The sequence below is a fragment of the Balaenoptera physalus genome (assembly GCF_965194825.1).
Source record: "Balaenoptera physalus genome assembly, chromosome: 3".
NCBI lineage: Eukaryota > Metazoa > Chordata > Mammalia > Artiodactyla > Balaenopteridae > Balaenoptera > Balaenoptera physalus.
Genome location: NC_138890.1, coordinates 130,669,485 through 130,681,957, shown reverse-complemented (window position 1 = coordinate 130,681,957; position 12,473 = coordinate 130,669,485). Strand labels below are relative to the sequence as shown.

The window sequence follows — 12,473 nt, the reverse complement described above, 5'->3', positions numbered from 1 at the left end:
GAAATAATGGAAGAAGCTTGTTGATCACTTTTCCTACCCCCTTGGGACTTTATTTTGTCCTGTAAAAGGTTGAAACAGAACAAATATGAGCTTGATACCAGGCCACAAATCTCCCATCCTATTCCTGGAACTACCTCTGTCTCTCTTTTTATCTTTTAGTATAAAATTTGACACCCCCAAAGGTCTAGACATTAAAATGCTACGTCTTTCATTAGATCAAATATTCTTGCTCATTTTTACAACTGCCATCCCCAAATTGAAGCAGAGTAGTCAAAAAATTTAGTGGACATTAACATTTTTGGCTACAGTTAAAAGAGAGTTCAATAAAGAGTTCAATAAAAATTCTTTCCTGGGTCATGAAAAGATCGATGTATTTAAAGACATGAAAAGATCGATGTATTTAAAGACTCTCTCTCTCTCTCTCTGTAGGTGTGTGTGTGTATTTACTTTTTACAATCTGAAAATGCACTAATTTTGTATGTATTCATATGAAAATTAATCTTCTTTTAATACCCGTACTATATGTTACTCATATCAGCTTAGCTTACTACAGGCCAGAAAAGTATAATCTTGAAAAAGTTTAGACATTTTTACTGCACCTCCCCAGTCCTCAGAAAAATTATAATATTGGTCTTAGCTATCCCTGAAGAATCTCATGTACACCCTTTTCTATCTAGAGAAAAGGAACCCCATCCATACCCATTTAGTCATACCTTTTTTTCTTTTTTAGGTCAATTCTTTTGCATCTCAAAACACACCATCTTCGTACCCATTCCATTTTGATTAACTTTAAAAAAATCCCCTTTGGTACAAAACTTTTCAACAGTTTAAGTATATTTTATTTACAATATTTTCTTTATTCAAAATTGGTCCCTGCCCCACAGAATCCTAAAAATTAGACATTACATCCTCTTTAACATTATTTACCCCAATATGTTGTATCTAAAAATGTGAAAAGATTTAGGCAAGCACATGGGCACTTGGTTAATAACATGCAAATGCATTTGTCTATGAAATCTTGATATCCGTATTTATTCCCATCATATCTGGAGACAATTTCTCCATCCTGATGGACTATCAGTGGACCTGACTCTAAGCATAGTTATTACACAAGCCAAGCCCATCTTATAGAAAAGGCCAGAAAAGAATTGGATACCCCTTCCCTTGGAAAATGCTTCTCTTCAAAGTCAATGAATAAGGAAGCTCTAGCTATCTCTGTTTGGAAGTCATAACGTAAGCTTGAACAGTGCAGTCAAATAGTGCTGAAGGAATGTTGGCTTCATGCAAATACAGCCTTTGCGCATGGTACGTCTTTGACAAGAATACAGCCTTAGTCCAAACGAAACTGTAGTGGATTGAAAATTGACCCCATGAAAGATACATCCACCTGGAACCTGTGAATGTGAACTTATTTGGAAAAAGGATCTTTGCAGATGCAAATAAGTTAAAGATACTGAGATATTATCCTGGATTAGGGTGGACCCTAAATCCAATTATATGTCCTTAGAAGAGAAGAGAAGGGGAGAAACACTCAGAGAAAAAGGCCATATGATGACAGAGATGTTGGTTATGCGTCCACAAGCCAAAGAACACCTGGAGCCACCAGAAGCTAGGAGAGAGGCCAGAAATGGAATTTCCCCTAAAACCTTCAGGATGAACGAGTCTTGCCGACAACTTGATTTCAGACTTCTGATTTCCAGAACTGTCAGAGAATAAATTTCTGTTGTTTAAAGCCATCCATATTGTGATAAGTTGCTATGGCAGCCTTGGAAAACTAATATGGAATCAATCTTATCCTGGGGTCTGAACTCTTCCAATGTTACCTATGCCGAGAAAGGTGCAGAAAACCAGGTGGGGTGGATGTACGTTTGCTCAAGGGGAGGGAGCTAGCGATGCTGTATTCAGAAGCAAAAGCAGAAATTTTACTTAGAGTCATTGAAAGTAATGACCGTTTTGAACAACAATATGCAAAAATAGGGCTAAATGAACTTTCATTTGTAAGTTAAAGTACTGGCAGTTTTAGGTTCCAAGCAAGAGAAACAAAAGAAAAAAGCTTTATTCAGGATCACAGTGATTGCCATAACAAATGTGACAGATTTCTAATATTTCAGAAATTCTTACTCTTGTCCTTTCTTTTTTTTTAAAGTTTTCAGAGGAGAACAAAAAACTGCATTGAGGTGAAATGAGCCATATTTATTTTGCCATTCACAAAGTAAACATCCTTGGGGAAATATGAATTTTAATCTCTGTAGTACTTTTCAAGAAGAGAGAATTCTGTAAACTATTTACTTATCTTTCCCATTTTGCCTCCTGACATGTTTGTGCAAGGAAAACTTTATATATGACAATTACAAAGTTTAAATTATGTTTATGATCATTTCCATGTTTTTTAAAAAGTTGATTTAGCCTAATTTTGTTATATAAAAAAGTGAAAAAAATTACAAAAATATGTTGAGTAATTTGGTTTACATGCTTTTCTGATCTCGTCACACATTCTAAGTTGTACCATTAAAAGCTACTTTATTTTTAGAAACCATTCACATTCAGGTAAATCACATATTAAAAGCATAACCATTATGACTTTCATGACCATATAAATATGGTCACTGCTATCAAAGAGCTTTCTACCTAATGTTCCAGGAGTTTATTTGAAATAACAGTGAGAAAACTGATGAAGAATGGGGTTAAATAACCTGCCCAGGGCCTAAGGGATGGTAAGCGGAAATCTGACTTTCCAGTTTGAGCCTGAAGGCACTATACTGACCTTCCACCATCGTCAGTAATCAAAGATTCTGATAAGTAATTTTATTTTATGCTCTAAGAATATAAAGGAGGAAATGGTGATTTACTCCAACTTGGGGGAATTTGGAAAGGCTACAGGCACCAAGTTGCTTCTCTGCTGTACTTTAAAAGACAGGGAGAAATTTCAAACATGGAGGAAAAAGCATTTCAGCTAGAGAGATTAGTTAACAAAATTGGGAAACCTTTAGTGAACACTTCCTGCAGGAGGGTTTTGTGCAATTTCAGGGCATAATGGAAATTTCCACATCCGAATTTCCACTCCCCATCTCTCACCCCCAGAGAGTCGCTAACCCTTCTAGAAACTACGAGAATCTCCTCCTTCTGGGAGCAGCATCAGATTTCTGGAGGCCTGCCCAAACTTTATGGGACTCAGAGGTCTGGAGGTGGGTCTCTGGTCCCCTGCACCATTGCTTTTAAACAGGATTCAGAGCATTTGCAGCTGGAACATCCTGTACTGCACACATAATGCCTCAAATTTAAGTGATTTTCCTCAGATCCAAAGCCCTGACCCTGCTCAGATTAATTCAGTGGCTTTGACTGCTAGCAGTAAGGCAGAGGAAAGCATTATAATTTGAGAAGATACTTCCATAATTACTGATATGTCTCTAAACTAATGTGTCATTTACTCTTAACACTGAAAGTTTTAAAGTCGTGATTTCCTGTCTCTTCAATTAAGCATAGAACTCTATGGAATTGACTCCCCAGTAAACATGATGAGATTGAAACAGGAAAATCAAGAGTATCAAATAGCTTTTGGGATCCTGCAATAAACATTCTACCCAACACAAAGTTTATTAGAGCTCACTGGAGTAACCTTTTTACTTTCAACAAATATTTTAAACATGTACTAAGAACAGGGCTCCTTCTGTGTGCCAGGACTCTAAATGATTTTATAGAAATTATCTAAATCCTTACATTTATATGAGGCAGATATTATTACACTTACTTTATAGCTAGGGAAACTGAGCATCCCCAAGGAAAATTAGTTGTCCAAAGTCATAAACCTCACACCTGGTGAATTAAGGATTTGAACTCTTTTTTTTTCATATTGCAATGAATCAAATGTTTGGAGTTATATGCTCCTTCCCTAAATAAGTTTTCAACCAAAATGGAAAAAAATGAGACACATCTAAAAGTAAGTGGATAAGAATTTTGCATGTCTCATTGTACTGTAGTTATAAAAATTAATTGACTTTGATGCGGCTGACCCAAGACAATTTCAGGACGGTAGAATTCTTCTGAGGAACAGAACTGCTATCAAGTTTAGGAAAACACTTAAGAACCTATTTGATTATGGAAGGTGAGACTCTCTTAAGTATAATCTAAACAGGCAAATTTTAAATAACAGAAATGATGAAACATTCTGAATGAAGAAGTAAAAGGAGTTGAACTCTGGCATAGTGGGAGAGTTATGACCCTGGGAGAGGAGATGGGAGAGGAAAAGTCTGGAAGACAGGGAGCCCCATGTTTGTAGCTAGACTTGCTCAGGGAGTGTCTAATAGAAGTCTAGGAGCTCTATTCCATCATTCACATTCCAGTTGACTCCTTTGTGCTATAATTAGCTTGTACTACCCCAAAGCTTTCAGTAAAAGTTTTACCCTGCTGTTGTTGGTGTTTGGGGTAATAATGGAGGAGACGTGGAGTTCTGACGTTCTAGACGGTGGCCACCAGGAAGAAAGCAGAGTCTGAAGGCAGAGCTAGAAGTAGCTCTACGACCTGGGTAAGTGAAGAGAATTGAGTTCTAGAGTGAACTGGCTTGGAACAGATAGATGACAACTCTCCCCTCCCCTAAACGTAGCAGAGGAATGTGAGCCTAAAAGGGAAGGAAGGAAGTCAGAGTCTGTCATTCCAAGGCATGGGGCTTGAGCCATATTCTTTAGCTGCTAAAGAAAGTAACAAGGCCAGAAAGCTGGAGGACTTGGGACTTCAGATGGCAGACATTTGATTCGATCTATAATACAGAGCATAGTGGGAAGTGCCATCTGAACAGCATGGAACATGTGTTACAGCAGCACAGAGGATGAGCAGGAATTCCTATCGGGGGGGTGGGGAATTGAGAATATACCACAAAGGATGTAGCATCTCACGTAGGCTTTGAGAGATACGTAGCATTTGGATAAGCAAAGATTAGTGTAAGGGTGTTCAACTCAGCACAAAAATGGCATAAAGGCTAGAATGTCAGTGCATATTCTGGAAACAGGAGGATGTTGACTAACTTCAGTCAGCCACATATTGATGAGCAATGGAAGATATGGGTAGAAAAAAAGTGGAGGTTAGAGAGAGGAGGGTTTTCAATGTCAGACTAAGGAGTTAGAGATTGATTCCACAGTAAATAGAGGGCCACTGAAAGTTTTGATAAAGAGAGTAAAATAACCTGGTTGTTGTTGGCTTGGAGTCTAGAGGTAAGAAGTATGAAGACTTTGGTTTTCACTGTGTTGAGTTTAAAGGGTTGGCAGGTCATAAATATCAAATCCATTGAGTGTGTAAGACTAAAACTTAGGAAAACTTTCAAGACAAAAGATGTTGATCAGGGAGTGATTCCAAAGGCCTGAAGTAACAATTGAATCTGTGGCAGTGGATGGATGGGACTTCCCAAGAGAGATGAGGAGATGACAGAGGACAGAATTCATGCCAGCCTTACTTAGGGGGTGAGAACTGAGAACTTGAGACAGTAGAGGTCAGAAAACAAGGTGAGCATTTTAGGAAGGGTGAGGTGGGTGATGAAGTGGGTTATGGAAGATAGAGACTAGAATAAATTCCAGGGAGCACTACTTCCACATTTGATGGAAAAAGTGTAGATAATAAAGCCATTGTGAATGATTTAGGTACACATAACATATGGAGAAAGAAATTGAAGCATTTAAATTTAAGATGTACCCAATTCGAGTCTTTGTCATGTGGACTTTTAATTTTTTTCCCATTTGTATTAAAAAGAATTCTTGCATCCAGAGTACATTTGAATGAATACAAAAATGGACACCCAAACAAAACAAAAAATAGCAAAAAATCTTCAAAGTCACTACTGCTAAAAGCATCTACATCTTTGCTACTCAGAATAGCCTGGGGACCAGCAGCCTCAGAATTCCAGGTCCCATCCTAGACTTCCTGAGTCAAAACCTGCATTTTACCATGCTCCTCAGGCAACTCACTCATTAAATTCTAAGAAGCAGTGTTGTGCATAATACTCCTTTGTCTACACCTCAGCATAAGGATATACATGACCCCTGTCTTCCACAATATATATATGGATTCCTTACTTCACATTAGGAGATAATAACCAGGCTGTGAGACAGGATTTTCATTTTCAAATCTACCACTCAATGCCAGATGCAATTACATGCATATCTCATTTAAATCTTACTACAACCCTAAAAGGCAGGCAGCACTACCATTATCCCCATGTACAGATATAAAACTGAGCCTTAGAGAAGTTAATAGCTTGAACAAGGTCATACAGCTTATAAGAGGCAGAGCTCAGAGTCCAACCCAGATCTGACTAAAGAAGTAGCATTCTTAAATATGATACTATCAAATGAGGGATTAGGGAGGGAAATATCAATAGTATTAGCTAATGTCTATTAAGTACTTACTGTATGCCAAGCATCATTTTAAGAGCTCAGCATATATTAACACATTCAATCCTCCACAAACATGTTATCAAATAGTCATGATTGTTATTCTGATTTTATAGGTGAGTGTATTAGTCATCTCAGACTGCCATAAGAAAATACAGTAGACTAGGTGATTTAAACAGCAAAAATGTATTTTCTCCCAGTACTGGAGTCTGGAAGTCTGAGATCAGGGTGCCAGCATGGTTGGGTTCAGGTGAGAATACTCTTCCTGGCTTACAGACTGCTGTCTTCTGTTCTGTGCTCGCAAGGCCTTTCCTGGGTGTGTGCACATCAGGAAAAAGAGGCCTCTCCTCTTCTTATAATGAATACCACTAATCCTATCATATTAGGACCTTACCCTTATGATCTCATTTAACCTTAATTATCTCCTAAAAGCCCTGTCTCCAAATACAGTCACATTCAGGTTAGGACTTCAACATATGAATTATTAAGGGGACAGAACTCAGTCCATAGCAGTACGGAATCACCATATAACCATGATTAAGTAACGTTCATGATTTTTAATAACAACGTCATGATTAAATAACATTCACCCAGTGACGAATGGTGGAGTTTCAATTTAACTCATGGCAGGCTGGCTCTGGAGACCACACTTAGCTACTAGACTATGCTCCCTCTGAGGGTCAACAAACAGAGGGCATATTAAGCAAAACATAGCTCTCTCCATTAATGGTTGAAAATGTTTTGCTTAACAAATACTTTTATTCAAATGTAATTTCCCCCAAATATTTGTTTCCTATTAGTGTAACTGGGACAGTGTGCCTTTTCTTTTTCTTTTCCAGTGCCAGGACAACTAACAAATGTAAGGTGGGAGAAAATAGGTCAGACTGTATTGACTGAATATTACTGGCTTCTAGGGGCAGATTTATTGAATGATGTCCTTCAATTGCATCCAGGTTTTCATAAAACCTATTATTCGACACTATCCTTCACTTTGTATCATTGTTTAAGGGTCTCTCCACTCAGTTAAGCCCCTAGAAGTGCCAATTAAAGGTGAGATTAAAGCCACTCCACTCATAACCTAGCAGTGGCACTGGTGTTTACCTGCTCATGAATTGACAGTGAGCTGAAAAGAGGGATTAAGTCAGGTGAAGCTCTTTCTGGACTGCTGGGCCAAACAGAAAGAGCCTGGGAGAGTAGCTGACAATCTGGAATTTTAGAAATGAAGAAATTACAATCAAGTCAAGGTGACAGATATGTCCAATGCTATATACTGAATTCCTTACTCTGAGGATATTTTTACGTTACGAACAAAAATGTTAAGAGAGGAGCATGGGTATGCTAACGGTCAAATCTGTCACTCCAGTCTCATTTCCCATGGTCCCCCAAAACACGCTCTCTGCTTCAGCAAGCTTGATCACTCTTTATCGTGACCTAGATACATACTCATATATACATTTTGATTATGTTCATGGTGTTTCCTCTACTGGCAATGCTTCCTCACCCAGACTCTCCAAATCTCATTCTTCAGCCCAGTTCAATTATCATGTCCTCTTGAGTTTTTCTCTCATCCTTCAAATTCAATCTGACCTTTCATCACACACAGCTTTATACTAATACGCCAGTGGGAAGACTTCTAATGGTCACACATATCTGGTTCTTTCTTCTCAGTACATGAGAGGATTACATTTCCCTGTCCCCTTATAGATGGGCAGGGCCACAGGACTAGTTCTGGTTAACTGATTGCATATGGAGATGAAGTATGTCACTGCCTTGCTGGGGTATTTAATTACCAGTATGGAAACATTCCTGTCTCTCTTCCCATTGTCACTGAAGTGCACAATGTTTCAAGTGGTAGCTTCCATCAACCTGAGTCCCAGAATAAAGATGAAATGGAACAGAGTACCCTGCTAAAGCACAAGGGGAATGTAGCATGAGTGAGAAGTCAACCTTCATTGTTTTAAGCCTCTGAAATTTGTGAATGTATGTGACTTTGTGGGTAGGGGTGTTATTACAGCACAACCTAGCTTATTCTAACCAATATAGTATTTCTGCTTTGAGATTATACATATATTATGCTGCGAAGAGTCTTCATTTATTCCATACTCAACAAATATTTATCAGAGTATCTACTGTGGGCCAGACAATGGCCTAGGCACCAAGGGTACAATGGTGAGAAAAACATAATATCACCGACCTCATGGTGGTCATGATCTAATGAAGGAGGTAAATGTTCATCAAATAATTACATAAATAAACACAAAGTTTAAGGTTAAATCAGTGCTATGAAGAAAAAGTACATCTGACCTAGTTGGGAGGATCGCAGTTGGGAGGAAAGCCTTTCTGAGAAAGTGATTTTTTTTTTTTCTTAACATCTTTATTGGAGTATAATTGCTTTACATTGTTACGTTAGTTGCTGCTGTATAACAAAGTGAATCAGCTATAGTATACATATATCCCCATATCCCCTCCCTCTTGCATGTCCCTCCCACCCTCCCTATCCCACCCCTCTAGGTGGTCACAAAGCACGGAGCTGATCTCCCTGTGCTATGCAGCTGCTTCCCACTAGCTATCTATTTTACATTTGGTAGTGTATATATGTCCATGCCACTCTCTCACTTTGTCCCAGCTTACCCTTCCCCCTCCCTGTGTCCTCAAGTCCATTCTCTACGTCTGCATCTTTATTCCTGTCCTGCCCCTAGGTTCTTCAGAACCATTTTTTTTTTTAGATTCCATATATATATGGAATATTACTCAGCCATAAAAAGAAACGAAATTGAGTTATTTGTAGTGAGGTGGATGGACCTAGAGTCTGTCATACTGAGTGAAGTAAGTCAGAAAGAGAAAAACAAATACCGTATGCTAACACATATATATGGAAAAAGTGATTTTTGAGCTGAGTTACGCAAACTAATTAAGGGCAAACCAGGTAAAGACCAGAAGGAGTGAGGAGGGGGAAGAGCATTTCAGGCAGAGAGTATAACAGGTATACATGTCCTGTGGGGGACAGCTGGGCAGTGGGGAGCATGACCAATGTGAAAGAAGCAAAGAAATCAGCAAGATGGGGACTGACCATACCTTGTAGGCCAAGCCAAGGATTTTAGACTTTATCATAAAAGTAAATGAAACGAAAGCCATGAAAGAATTTAAAGATGGTAAGGAGGGGGGATCACTGCACCTCGCTGTGACATGGGAAGCTCCCTCTCTAGGTTAAATTCTGATGTCAAAACTTGTGATACTCTTCCTTTGATAGGATCAAAGAAAAACGTATTCCTCACACAGGTGGGGAGTTCCACCAAGTGAAGGGGTAGAGGACAGCTCTCTGGGAGGAGGTCCAGACCAGAGAGAGAGAGAGCAGAGAGTGAACAGGCATTTTATAGAGGAGAATTCCCTCCAGCCTCACCTGTCTGGCACAAAATTTAAAAGAGGTGTTCAGGAAGAGTGTGGGCTTGGGGGTGGGTGGAAACAGAGGAGGGGCTGAAGCTTTATCATGGCGCTGAAGGGAGTGACAGGCATGGCAAGAAATGAGACTTTGAGATTGTCAGTACTAAATCAAACATCACTGAAGGTCCAAGTCTCTTTCCAGTCTCTGTAGAGGGGGGAGAACACAACATGATTAATTTTGAATTGCAAAGGATTTTTCTGGCTATGCTGTAGATATTGGGTTGCACATCAGTTAGGAGGGTGTTCTTTATTTGGGCGCCAGTGAGGAGGATTTTGTAGTAGTCCAGGTAAGAGATGACAGATTAGGCTAAAGTACTGGTGGTGGTGGTAGAGAGAGGGCCTGGAGCATAAATTGCTCTACAAACAAATACAACCAAATCGTGGCCCCTTTGAAGGAATAGTTTCTGAGGTTAGTGTTCAGTATTTGTTATGACCCCAGCAGGGCTCCTCCCAGTTGTCCAATGCCCAATTCTCTCCTAAAAATGAGCCTGCAAGTTAGCCTGTATCTTGACTCTCCCAGTTTCACCATGGCCTCCATTGCTCTTGAGAGCGCTCTTAAGCTTGAATTTCTCCATGCTTTGTTGCAAATTGTCAGTTCCTTTGGGAAGAGATTATGAACTAGTTATTTTATGGACTGCTTCTCCTCCCAGGCAAAATCTCTAAACCAGGGTTCTGGAGACGGGGGTGGGGACCATGACAAGCTTCTCTCAGTGTGACTGAGGGATGTTCCCACTCTGGAAGCTGAGCTTAGTGGGGACCTGGGGACAGCAGCCTGATGTCCTCTAGGCTTGTCTCTCCTGGTGTAGAACCACCATCTCAGGAGCCCAGGGGAGGGGGATGAGGACCTCAGCATCCTCACATGCTGTGCACAAGGTGGTGTCTCCATTCCACAATTGGGACAGGATGGAAGAGGGAGCCCCTCCCTCTCTTGACTGCACTCATCCAGGGCTTAACCCTAGCAACAGGCACTGCGGCAGGATGAGAAATACAGAAGTCCTGCTCCTCCTGGGAAGAAAGCCCTCTGGCCGGGAGGTGTTGAGGAGAGGGAGTCCCGCATTCTTGGCTGTACCAGTCTGGGGTGGAGCCTCCACCTCACTGAACTGGGAAGGGCGTGAGAGGGAGCAGTCTTGGTTCAAATAGCACAGCCTTGCACCTTTGTTACTGAATTTTTGTAGCTGTTCTTGGATAGAAGTTTCTTCATTTGCAGTTTGTCCTTAGGACCATTTCCAGGGCTTTAAACAATTTTTTTTAAGTTTCACCAGTTTCCCCAGGGAATGAAACTAGTCACCAGAGCCCCTCCAGCTGTCCACCAGAAGGTGATCCTTTCCCTATGGCTCCATCTTGAGTTGCCCCTCCCCACTGATTCTGGGCATTGGCTAAGAGGAGGTTGCTAGCAAACGTGATATAAGCAGAAGCTTGCTAAGTGCTTGCTCTGTGCAGCTTGCCCTCTCCTGATGCTGGGAATCCTTTTACCACTATTTGAATGAGGCTGAGCTAGTGTCCTGGGGGATGGTGAGTCCACAGAGAGAGAGGCTCCAGCTATGCCAGACCTCACAGATTAGGCCAAGAGAGGGTGGTGTTAGGAAACGCAGAAGGACAGAACATTTCAAGGCAGGGATGCTAAAAGCAGTGAATTCGGCTGAGACATCAAATAAGAGAAGGAGTGGAAGATTCATTATATTTGGAGGTACTAAGTTTATTGTTCATCTGAATAAGGACCATTTTATTAGTGAAATGGAGATAAGAGACAGAGTAGAATAGATTCAGGAGTGACTGGAAAGGAAGGGAATAAAGACAGTGAGACAGGCAAAACTGTGGGAAAGTGTGGCTTTGCAGGGGAGAAGAGGAGTGGGGCAGACATTGAGCCATGGTTCTCAATTTGGGGAGGTTGTGCCCCCCATGGGACATTTGGCAGTGTCTGCAGACATCTTTGATTGTCACAACCAGGGGAAGTGCTCTCATGGCTGCTCATCCTAAGATGCTGTGAAACATCCTACCACGCACAGAACAGCCTGACAATAATGGATTATCCAGCCCCAAAGGTCGAGAGAATCCTTAACAAAGAGGAAAAATTGAGCGAAGACAAGTGTTTTGTTTTGTTTTATTTGTTTTTGTTTGCTTGTTTTAAACATAGAAGATCTTGAATATATTTTGATTCTCATGGAAAATATCTAGTTGAGAGGAAGAGGCTGAAGGTACAGAAGACAAAGGTGTAATTTTCTGTGGGTAAGAATTATTATTATACTTTCATACAGAGGAGGATACTGAGATTCTGAGAAGATAAGTGCTTTGTCCCAGGTGAGGAAGTCAGTGAATGGTGGAACCCCGATTCTCACTTTGCCTATTTGACTCTAGACCAGGTAGCTAAAGGAGCTCTTAATATTTTTGCTGTGGTGACAACAATAATTGTATCAACAATGGAAACTTCAACTAAGCTAATATTGCATGTTTCTCCTACCTGCCTTCTGAAAGCTCTACTTTTACCCCAACCCATTTTCTTTACTGGACCATGTTATTAACTTATTATTAAGGCTGAGTATATCGTTTAGGGAAGAACCTTCATCTACAGTTCAGGCTCCAATCCTCTTAGTCCCATTTGTAACCACTTCCACCGCCATCTGGCAAGCATCATTTCCTCTTTGGGACCCATCTAAG

The 12,473-nt window shown here is 40.4% G+C and overlaps 2 protein-coding genes across 9 annotated transcripts in view; one reads left to right on the top strand and one right to left on the bottom strand.

The window, feature by feature from the left end:
- The window catches only part of PDE4D (phosphodiesterase 4D), a 1,115,543-nt gene that overhangs the window by 887,842 nt on the left and 215,228 nt on the right, over positions 1–12,473 (bottom strand). The window lies entirely within an intron of this gene.
- LOC309658581 (uncharacterized protein) overlaps positions 1–12,473 on the top strand; it is a 133,273-nt gene that overhangs the window by 31,428 nt on the left and 89,372 nt on the right. The gene's annotated exons all lie outside the window — the stretch shown is intronic.